The following is an 11275-nucleotide window of genomic DNA, read 5'->3' on the forward strand; positions in this document are numbered from 1 at the left end:
GGCCGCATTCACGTTAAATAGGGCACCATCAAAATCCGTTGAGACGACGCCTTATGAACTGTGGTTTGGCAAGAAACCAAAGTTGTCGTTTCTGAAAGTTTGGGGCTGCGATGCTTAGTGAAAAAGGTTCAACCTGATAAGCTCAAACCCAAATCGGAGAAATGTGTCTTCATAGGATATCCAAAGGAAACTATTGGATACACCTTCTATCACAGATCCGAAGGCAAAACTTTTGTTGCTAAATTCGGAAACTTTCTAGAGAAGGAGTTTCTCTCGAAAGAAGTGAGTGGGAGGAAAGTAGAACTGGACGAGGTAACTGTACCTGCTCCCTTATTGGAAAGTAGTACATCACAGAAACCAGTTTCTGTGACACCTACACCAATTAGTGAGGAAGCTAATGATAATGATCATGAAACTTCAGAACAAGATACTACTGAACCTCGTAGATCAACCAGAGTAAGATCCGCGCCAGAGTGGTATGGTAATCCTATTCTGGAAGTCATGCTACTAGATCATGATGAACCTACAAACTATGAAGAAGCGATGGTGAGCCTAGATTCCGCAAAATGGCTTGAAGCCATGAAATCTGAGATGGGATCCATGTATGAGAACAAAGTATGGACTTTGGTTGACTTGCACAATGATCGGCAAGCGATTGAGAATAAATGGATCTTCAAGAAGAAGACTGACGCTGACGGTAATGTTACTGTCTACAAAGCTCAACTTGTCTCAAAAGGTTTTCGGCAAGTTCAAGGGATTGACTACGATGAGACCTTCTCACCCGTAGCGATGCTTAAGTCTGTCCGAATCATGTTAGCAATTGCCGCATTTTATGATTATGAAATTTGGCAAATGGATATCAAAACTGCATTCCTGAATGGATTTCTACAAGAAGAGTTGTATATGATGCAGCCGGAAGGTTTTGTCGATCCAAAGGGAGCTAACAAAGTGTGCAAGCTCCAGCGATCCATTTATGGACTGGTGCAAGCCTCTCGGAGTTGGAATAAACGCTTTGATAGTGTGATCAAAGCATTTGGTTTTATACAGACTTTTGGAGAAGCCTGTATTTACAAGAAAGTGAGTGGGAGCTCTGTAGCATTTCTGATATTATATGTACATGACATATTACTAATCAGAAATGATATAGAATTTCTGGATAGCATAAAAGGATACTTGAATGAAAGTTTTTCAATGAAAGACCTCGGTGAAGCTGCCTACATATTGGGCATCAAGATCTATAGAGACAGATCGAGACGCTTAATTGGACTTTCACAAAGCACATACCTTGACAAAGTTTTGAAAAAGTTCAAAATGGATCAAGCAAAGAAAGGATTCTTGCATGTGTTACAAGGTGTGAAATTGAGTAAGACTCAAAGTCCGACCAATGCAGAAGATAGAGAGAAAATGAAAGATGTTCCCTATGCTTCAGCCATAGGCTCTATCATGTATGCAATGCTGTGTACCAGACCTGATGTGTGTCTTGCTATAAGTCTAGCAGGGAGGTACCACAGTAATCCAGGAGTGGATCACTGGACAGCGGTCAAGAACATCTTGAAATACCTGAAAAGGACTAAGGATATGTTTCTCATATATGGAGGTGACAAAGAGCTCATCGTAAATGGTTACGTTGATGCAAGCTTTGACACTGATCCGGACGATTCTAAATCGCAAACCGGATATGTGTTTACATTAAACGGTGGAGCTGTTAGTTGGTGCAGTTCTAAACAAAGCGTTGTGGCGGGATCTACATGTGAAGTGGAGTACATAGCTGCTTCGGAAGCAGCAAACCAAGGAGTCTGGATGAAGGAGTTCATATCCGATCTAGGTGTCATACCTAGTGCATCGGGTCCAATGAAAATCTTTTGTGACAATACTAGTGCAATTGCCTTGGCAAAGGAATCCAGATTTCACAAGAGAACCAAGCACATCAAGAGACGCTTCAATTCCATCCGGGATCTAGTCTAGGTGGGAGACATAGAGATTTGCAAGATACATACGGATCTAAATGTAGCAGACCCGTTGACTAAGCCTCTTCCATGAGCAAAACATGATCAGCACCAAAGCTCCATGGGTGTTAGAATCATTACTGTGTAATCTAGATTATTGACTCTAGTGCAAGTGGGAGACTGAAGGAAATATGCCCTAGAGGCAATAATAATGTTATTATTTTATTTCCTTATATCATGATAAATGTTTATTATTCATGCTAGAATTGTATTATCCGGAAACATAATACTTGTGTGAATACATAGACAAACCAAACGTCACTAGTATGCCTCTACTTGACTAGCTCGTTAATCGAAGATGGTTATGTTTCCTAACCATAGATATGTGTTGTCATTTGATTAATGGGATCACATCATTAGGAAAATGATGTGATTGACATGACCCATTCCATTAGCTTAGCACCCGATCGTTTGGTATGTTGCTATTGCTTTCTTCATGACTTATACATGTTCCTATGACTATGAGATTATGCAACTCCCGTTTACCGGAGGAACACTTTGTGTGCTACCAAACGTCACAACGTAACTGGGTGATTATAAAGGAGCTCTACAGGTGTCTCCAAAGGTGAATGTTGGGTTGGCGTATTTCGAGATTAGGATTTGTCACTCCGATTGTCGGAGAGGTATCTCTGGGCCCTCTCGGTAATGCACATCACATAAGCCTTGCAAGCATTACAACTAATGAGTTAGTTGCGAGATGATGTATTACGAAACGAGTAAAGAGACTTGCCGGTAACGAGATTGAACTAGGTATTGAGATACCGACGATCGAATCTCGGGCAAGTAACATACCGATGACAATGGGAACAACGTATGTTGTTATGCGGTCTGACCGATAAAGATCTTCGTAGAATATGTAGGAGCCAATATGAGCATCCAGGTTCCGCTATTGGTTATTGACCGGAGACGTGTCTCGGTCATGTCTACATTGTTCTCAAACCCGTAGGGTCCGCATGCTTAAGGTTTCGATGACAGTTATATTATGAGTTTATGAGTTTTGATGTGCCGAAGTTAGTTCGGAGTCCCGGATGTGATCACGGACATAACGAGGAGTCTCGAAATGGTCGAGACATAAAGATTGATATATTGGACGGCTATATTCGGACACCGGAAGTGTTCCGGGTGATTTTGGAGAAAACCAGAGAGCCGGAGGGTTACCGGAACCCCCCCCCCCCCGGGAAAAGTAATGGGCCATATGGGCCTTAGTGGAGAGAGAGAGGGGCAGCCAGGGTGGGCCGCGCGCCTCCTTCCCCTGGTCCGAATTGGACTAGGGGAGGGGGGCGGCGCCCCCCTTTCCTTCTCCCTCCCCACTTCTTTCCCCCTCCTAGTAGGAGTCCGACTCCTACTAGGAGGATGACTCCTTGGCGCGCCATAGGGACCGGCCGGCCTCCTCCCCTTGCTCCTTTATATACGGGGGCAGGGGGCACCCCTAGACACACAAGTTGATCCACGTGATCATATTCTTAGCCGTGTGCGGTGCCCCCTTCCACCATAATCCTCGATAATATTGTAGCGGTGCTTAGGCGAAGCCCTGCGACGGTAGTGCATCAAGATCGCCACCACGCCATCGTGCTGACGGAACTCTTCCCCGACACTTTGCTGGATTAGAGTCCGGGGATCGTCATCGAGCTGAACATGTGCTAAAACTCGGAGGTGCCGTAGTTTCGGTGCTTGATCGGTCGGGCCGTGAAGACGTACGACTACAACAACCGCGCTGTGCTAATGCTTCCGCTGTCGGTCTACAAGTGTACGTAGATCACACTCTCCCCTCTTGTTGCTATGCATCACCATGATCTTGCATGCGCGTAGGAATTTTTTTGAAATTACTACGTTCCCCAACAAGTAGGTAGGTGCTCTCTTTGCGAGCCATTAGTTTCATCGAACCGCACATCTACAGTTTCAACAACTTTGTGAAGAACGTTGTTGAAGACTCTGTAGGTGTGCGAGTCCTTTCCGTTACCAAGCATAAAACCTTCATGTGCTTTCGGTGCAAATTTTGAGTTGTGATGATGATCTCTAATCCAACATTTAGCACTGAAGACTTTGAAATAACTTACATTGGGTTTCTTATCAGTGAGGAGTTCATAGGCAGTCTTTTTGAAGAATTTGTGAAGATATACTCTGTTGATGATGTGGCACGCAGTATCAATTGCCTCAGTCCAGAAACGATGAGGCGTTTTGTATTCATCAAGCATAGTGCGAGCCATCTCAGCAAGAGTCCTGTTCTTGCGCTCCACGACGCCGTTCTGCTGAGGAGTGTAAGGAGCAGATAACTCATGAGTAATACCAAGTTCATCCAGATAGTCATCGAGACGTAAATTCTTGAACTCAGTGCCATTGTCACTTCTGATGTGCTTGATCTTCACACCAAAGTTGGTTGAAGCCCTCGAGGAAAATCGTTTGAAGACTTCCCGCACTTCATGTTTGTAAGTAACAAGGTGTACCCATGTGTAACGAGAATAATCATCAACAATAACAAAGCCATATTGAGATGCTTCATTTGAGATAGCAGACTAATGATTAGGACCAAAGAGATCCATGTGAAGCAATTCAAATGGGCGAGTGGTGGTCATGATAGTCTTTGCTGGATGCTTGGCCTTGGTCATCTTCCCAGCTTCACAGGCTCTGCATAGGTGATCCTTGAGGAATTTGACATTTTCGATGCCAATGACATGCTTCTTCTTCGCAAGCATGTGCAAATTCCTCATGCCTGCATGACCGAGTCGTCGATGCCAGAGCCAGCCTTCTGAAGCTTTTGCAAGTAAGCACACAGCTGGTTGTGGTCCTGTAGAGAAATCAACAATATACAGGTCTCCTCTCCTAAAGCCTTCGTAGACTTTGGAATTGTTAGCTTCCATAACCACAACACAACGGTACTTGCCGAAGACAACAACCATATCAAGATCACAAAGCATTGAGACAGACATAAGGTTGTATCCTAAGGACTCAACAAGCATGATTTGTCCATGTGTCGATCCTTTGTAATCGCAACCTTACCTAGACCCGATACCTGACTTTTGCCTTTGTCAGCAAAGATGATATCCTTCAAATGCGACGGTGATAATGGAGCATCCATCAATAGATTCTTGTCACCAGTCACGTGGTTTGTACATCTACTATCGAGGACCCACTTAGTGGCTTTGGGTTGATCATCCTGCAGATGAATTAGTGCAGCTTACAAACTCATATACTTCATCAGTGAAGAATATGACATCAATTCATCAGATCAATTTCATCAAGTAAAAGAACTGATGAAGCAATATAAGGACGTGAGAAATGAAAGTTCATTTCGTCATGATTAGCCCGCGTCCTTTCAGGCATGCTCAGGTCTCCAGCAAATTCTTCAGACGATTACGTGCGTCTGGAGACCTGGCCTGCAGAAGAGATTTGTTCTTTTTCTTCACCACCCACATCTGAAGGGGTGGCAAAGAGTTCATCATTCTACGAGCTCCATACGAGAAGGATGGCATAGCAGCCAGTCCATTTCGTTTGACATAAGAGGGGTTAGAATAAGCATAAGAGTAAGCAGAGAAATTCTTCGAGGACTTATGGACATAATTATTTGAAGAATAAAGCACATATCCATAATCCTTAGATCTTCCCTGTGAAACAGATGGTTTAGCACGATGATGTTCATATGAGGACTTTGATCCATATGAAGAATTTGGTCCATATGAAGAATTTGATCTGGGGTTCGTATTCTTCACAGGTGGCGTCATGATGACATTCACCTGAAGATTTTCAAGGCATATTTTGGGAACCCAGATTTTCTTCACCGGGGAACCATTCCTGCAGTTAGTGCCAACATATCTAGCAAATACTTCACCATTCTGATTTTTGAATAACTTATAGTTGGAGTCAATTGACTCATCATCAGAATGAGGAGATTCACATGCAAATCTAGATAAGTTAGATGGATCAACTGGAAGTCCCTTTGTAGCAACCCATGTAGTTTTGGGGTACTACTCAGGCTTCCAATTTGTACCGTCAGCATTGAGTTTCCTCTCAAAGGCGATACCCTCTATCCTAGGGTTCCTATTGAGGATTTGCTTTTTAAGCACATCACAAAGATCCTGATGCCGTTTGAGGCTTTTGTACATGCATGTCGTGTACAATTCCTTCAGCCCTGCATCGTCAGTGATACTAGCAATGTCCTCAGATGAGAAATTAGTGATAGCAGAGGCATGTGAAGAATTTGAAACATTAGCAGCATTTGAACATTCAGGTGAAGAATTAGCAGATTCACGTTCAATGCACTTCAAGCATGGAGGGAAAAATTCTTCCTGAGATGCGCTGATTTGTTGAGCAAGTAATGAATCGCGCTCCTTCTGAAGATCTTCATAACTCACTCTTAGCTTCTCAAGGTCTTGCTTTCTTTGAAGAAATTCATAAGAAAGCTTCTCATGATCCGATAAGAGAGTGTTATGATGACTTTGAAGTTTGTCAAGCTTGGACTGAAGTCTCTGAAGATTTTCAGTCAAAGTTTCAGTGCGATCCATTTCTTCACCCAACATATCATCACTTTTATTTAGCATGTTTTGAACCTTTTCTAAAGCCCTTTGTTGTTTTATAACAATCTTAACAAGTTTAGAATAGCTGGGCTTAAGGTTTTCATCAGATTCATTCTCACTTGATTCAGAGGAGGTATATTTGAGTACCTTGTCACCCTTTGCCATGAAGCAATAGGTGGGAGCGTAGTCATCATCCCCTTCATCAGCCTTGTTGGTGAGGTCATTTTCCTCAATGTTGAAGATAGACTTGCTGACGAATGCAGTAGCGAGAGCAAGGTTCGCCACTCCGGATACGGACTCCTCAGATGACTCCTCTTCCTCATTTTCTTCAGATTCAGCCTCAGAGTCCATTTCCTTGCCAATGAATGCCCTGGCCTTCTTGGAGCTGCTCTTCTTGTGATATGAAGGCTTTGAGGATTTTGATGATGAGGATTTTGTGGATTTCTTCTTTTTCTTTGCATCATCAGAACTGTAATCCTTGTATTTCTTCTTGTTTGATTCCTTTTCCCACTGAGGACAATCTTGAATGAAATGTCCAGGTTTCTTGCACTTGTGACAGAGCCTCTTCTTGTAGTCACTGGATGAGGAATCATTGCTCCTTGAGGATCTTCCAAGGCGACCACGTCTTGAGAACTTTTGGAACTTCTTCACGAGCAGAGCCAGATCATGGCTCAGTTCTTCAGGATCACCAAGGCTGCTACCAGAGTCTTCATCTTCGGACTCAGATACTGCCTTGGCCTCCAGTGCACGTGTTCTGCCATAGCTTGAACCATAGAGATCTCTCTTTTCAGCAAGTTGGAACTCATGAGTATTTAGCCTCTCGAGTATACCAGCGGGATCAAGTGACTTGTAATCAGCACGTTCTTGTATCATCAATGCCAGAGTGTCAAATGAAGAATCAAACGATCTCAGCAATTTCTTCACCACCTCATGGTCGGTGATGTCAGTGGCACCAAGTGCTTGAAGCTCATTTGAGATGTCAGTGAGGCGATCAAAGGTTTGTTGAACATTTTCATTGTCGAGTCTTTGGAAGCGGTTGAAGAGATTGCGAAGAACATCAACTCGAGAGTCACGCTGAGTTGAGACTCCTTCATTCACTTTGGACAACCTATCCCAGATAAGCTTCGCTGTTTCCAAAGCACTCACTCTGCCATACTGTCCTTTGCTCAGATGGCCACGTATGATATTCTTCGCTTGAGAGTTGAGTTGCTTGAATCAATTCACATCGGCAGCATTTAGAGAAGGTGTGACTGAGGGAACACCATTTTCCACAACATACCAGAGATCGTTATCAATTGCTTCAAGATGCATTCGCATCTTATTCTTCCAGTAGGGGTAGTCCGTCCCATCGAAGGTAGGACACCCAGCAGAGACCTTGATCATACTTGCGGTCGACATAACTAAAACTCCAGGTGGTTAAACCAAAATCACACAGAACAAGGGAGTACCTTGCTCTGATACCAATTGAAAGTGCGTTATATCGACTAGAGGGGGTGAATAGGCGATTTTTATGAAATTCTTCACTGAGGAATTTGCCGGTGAGGAAATTCCTTAGTGAAGAACTAATAGCAGCGAATAAGTACTCAAAGGTAAACCTAACAGAATACAAGCATAGTCATCATGATGAAATTAGGACACACACAGAGTACAGGAAACGTAATCACAGGATAACACAGGATGAAGACAAACAGACTGAAGAAATTGAATTGAGGAAATTGAGAAAGTCTTCAGTCAAGGTCTTCTAACACAGATATGAACAACATACAACACAGTTATGAGGAAATAAAAGAGTTGAGGAAATAGAACCAGTAAGCTCGGTGAAGACACTGATTTGGTAGACTAGTTCCAACTAATGTCTCAGTTGTACGTCTGGTTGGAGCGACTGAGTATTTAAACTCGAGGACACACTGTCCCGGACACCCAGTCAAGGACACTTAGTCCAAGACACCCAGTCCTCACCGTATTTTCCTTGAACTAAGGTCACACAGACCTCGTCCAATCACTCATGGTAAGTCTTCAGGCGACTTCCAAACCTTCACAAACTTGGTCACCCGGCGATCCACAATTCCTCTTGGATGCTCTAGACCATGACGCCTAACCGTCTGGAAGAAGCACAGTCTTCGAAGGTAACAAGCGTCGGATCCACTCAGGATCAATCTCTTCAGTGATGCTCAATCACTTGGGGTTTGTAGGTGTTTGGGTTTTTGGTTTTTCCTCACTTGATGATTTTCGCTCAAAGTACTCGGAGGATGGGTTGCTCTCAAATGACAAGTGTCAGTTTCTCTCGGAGCAGCCAACTAGCTAGTGGTTGTAGGGGGCGGCTATTTATAGCCTAGGGAGCAGCCCGACATGATAATACATAAATGCCCTTCAATGATATGACCGTTAGGTGGATAGATATTTTGGAACAGCTAGCGCATAGCACAGCAACGGTCAGAATTTTGAGTAGCAAAATCCTCAGGGCTATCATGTTCCTCACTGTGTAGGCAATTCGCGCTGGCGAATTCCTAACTCCTCAGTCAGGACAAATTCCTCAGAGACCAGAAGAACTTTGTCTCTGTCACTGAAGAAATTGACTGAACTGTATGATATTTCCAATGGCTTCACTCGAAGGGATTGGTAGGTTTAGGATTTTGAGTTGAGCATCACATGGAAATTTTTCCTTAGTATTTCCTCGAGTCCCTTTAACAGTACGGTGTTTCCTATGACTCAAGAAAGGGAAAAACCAAACTATGAAAACGAAAGTCTTCAAGCTTCATATTCCTCGCATGAATATCAAGTCTTCTCGGACACACCAATTTCTTCACTTTCAAAGTCTTCATGAAAGTCTTCAGAAATACCAAAATCTTCATTCAAAGATATTCATTTTTAGGGGTCGACTTTTCCTGTAAATATCAAACTCCTCATAGACTTATAGACATGTGTACACTCACACACGCATTAGTCCCTTAACCTATAAGTCTTCAATACACCAAAATCACTAAGGGGCACTAGATGCACTTACATAGGTGTTGAAGAGTCTGTAGGTGTGCGAGTCCTTACCATAACCAAGCATAAAACCTTCATGTGCTTTCGCTGCAAATTTAGAATTGTGATGAGGATCTCTAATCCAACATTTAGCACCGAAGACTTTGAAATAACTCACATTGGGTTTCTTGTCAGTGATGATTTCATATGCAGTCTTCTTGAAGAATTTGTGAAGATATACCCTGTTGATAATGTGGCACGCAGTATCAATTGCCTCAGGCCAGAAGCGAGGAGGCGTATTGTACTCATCAAGCATAGTGCGGGCCATCTCTACAAGAGTACTGTTCTTGCGCTCCACGACGCCATTTTGCCGAGGAGTATAAGGAGCAGATAACTCATGAGTAATACCAAGTTCATCAAGATAGTCATCAAGACCAGTATTCTTGAACTCAGTTCCATTATCACTTCTGATGTGCTTGATCTTCACACCAAAGTTGGTTGAAGCCCTCAAAGAAAACCGTTTGAAGACTTCCTGCACTTCAGTTTTGTAAGTGATGATATGCACCCATGTATATCGAGAATAATCCTCAACAATGACAAAGCCATATAAAGATGCAACATTAGTAAATGTGGCATAGTGAGTAGGGCCAAAGAGATCCATGTGAAGCAATTCAAATGGACGAGTGGTCGTCATGATGGTCTTTGAGGGATGCTTGGCCTTGGTCATCTTTCCGGCTTCACAAGCTCCACACAAATGGTCCTTGAGGAATTTGACACCCTCGATGCCAAGACATGCTTCTTCTTCGCGAGCATGTGCAAGTTCCTCATCCCAGCATGACCAAGTCGTCGATGCCATAGCCAGCCTTCTGAAGCTTTTGCAAGTAGACATGTAGCAGGTTGTGGTCCTGTAGAGAAATCAACAATATACAAATCTCCTCTCCTAAAGCCTTCGAAGACTTTGGAATTTTCAGCTTCCATGATCACAACACAATGATAGTTGCCAAAGACAACAACCAATCAGGATCACAAAGCATTGAGACAGACATGAGGTTGAACCCTAAGGACTCGACAAGCATGACTTTGTCCATGTGTCGATCCTTTGAGATTGCAACCTTACCTAGACCCAATACCTTGCTTTTGCCTTTGTCAGCGTAGGTGATATGCTTCAGATGTGATGGAGATAAAGCAGAGTCCATCAATAAGCTCATGTCACCAGTCATGTGATTTGTACATCCACTATCGAGGACCCACTCAGTGGCTTTGGGTTGATCATCCTGTAGATGAATTAGTACAACTTACGAACTCATATACTTCATCAGTGAAGAATATGATATCAATTTCATCAGATCAATTTCATCAAGCAATAGAATGGATAAAGCAGTATGAGGACGTGAGAAATGAAAATTAATTTCTTCATGATTAGCTTGCATCCTTTCAAGCATATTCAGGTCTCTAGCAAATTCTGCAGACGATTAAGTTCATCTAGAGACCTGACCCTGCATAAGAGATTAGTTCTTTTTCTTCACCACCCACATCTGAAGGGGTGGCAAAGAGTTCATCATTCTGCAAGCTCCATAAGAGAAAGGTGGCATAGATGCCAATCCACTTTGTTTCACATAAGAGGGATTAGGGTAAGCATAAGAGTAAGCAGAGAAATTCTTCGAGGATTTATGAACATAATGATTTGAAGAATAATGGACATATGCATAATCCTCAGATCTTCCCTACGAAACAGATGAGTTAGCACGACGATGCTCATATGAGGACTTGGATCCATATGAAAAATTTGGT

This window comes from Triticum urartu, chromosome 3A (assembly GCF_056163025.1).
Source record: "Triticum urartu cultivar PI428250 chromosome 3A, HENAU_Tu73, whole genome shotgun sequence".
Taxonomy (NCBI): Eukaryota; Viridiplantae; Streptophyta; class Magnoliopsida; order Poales; family Poaceae; genus Triticum; species Triticum urartu.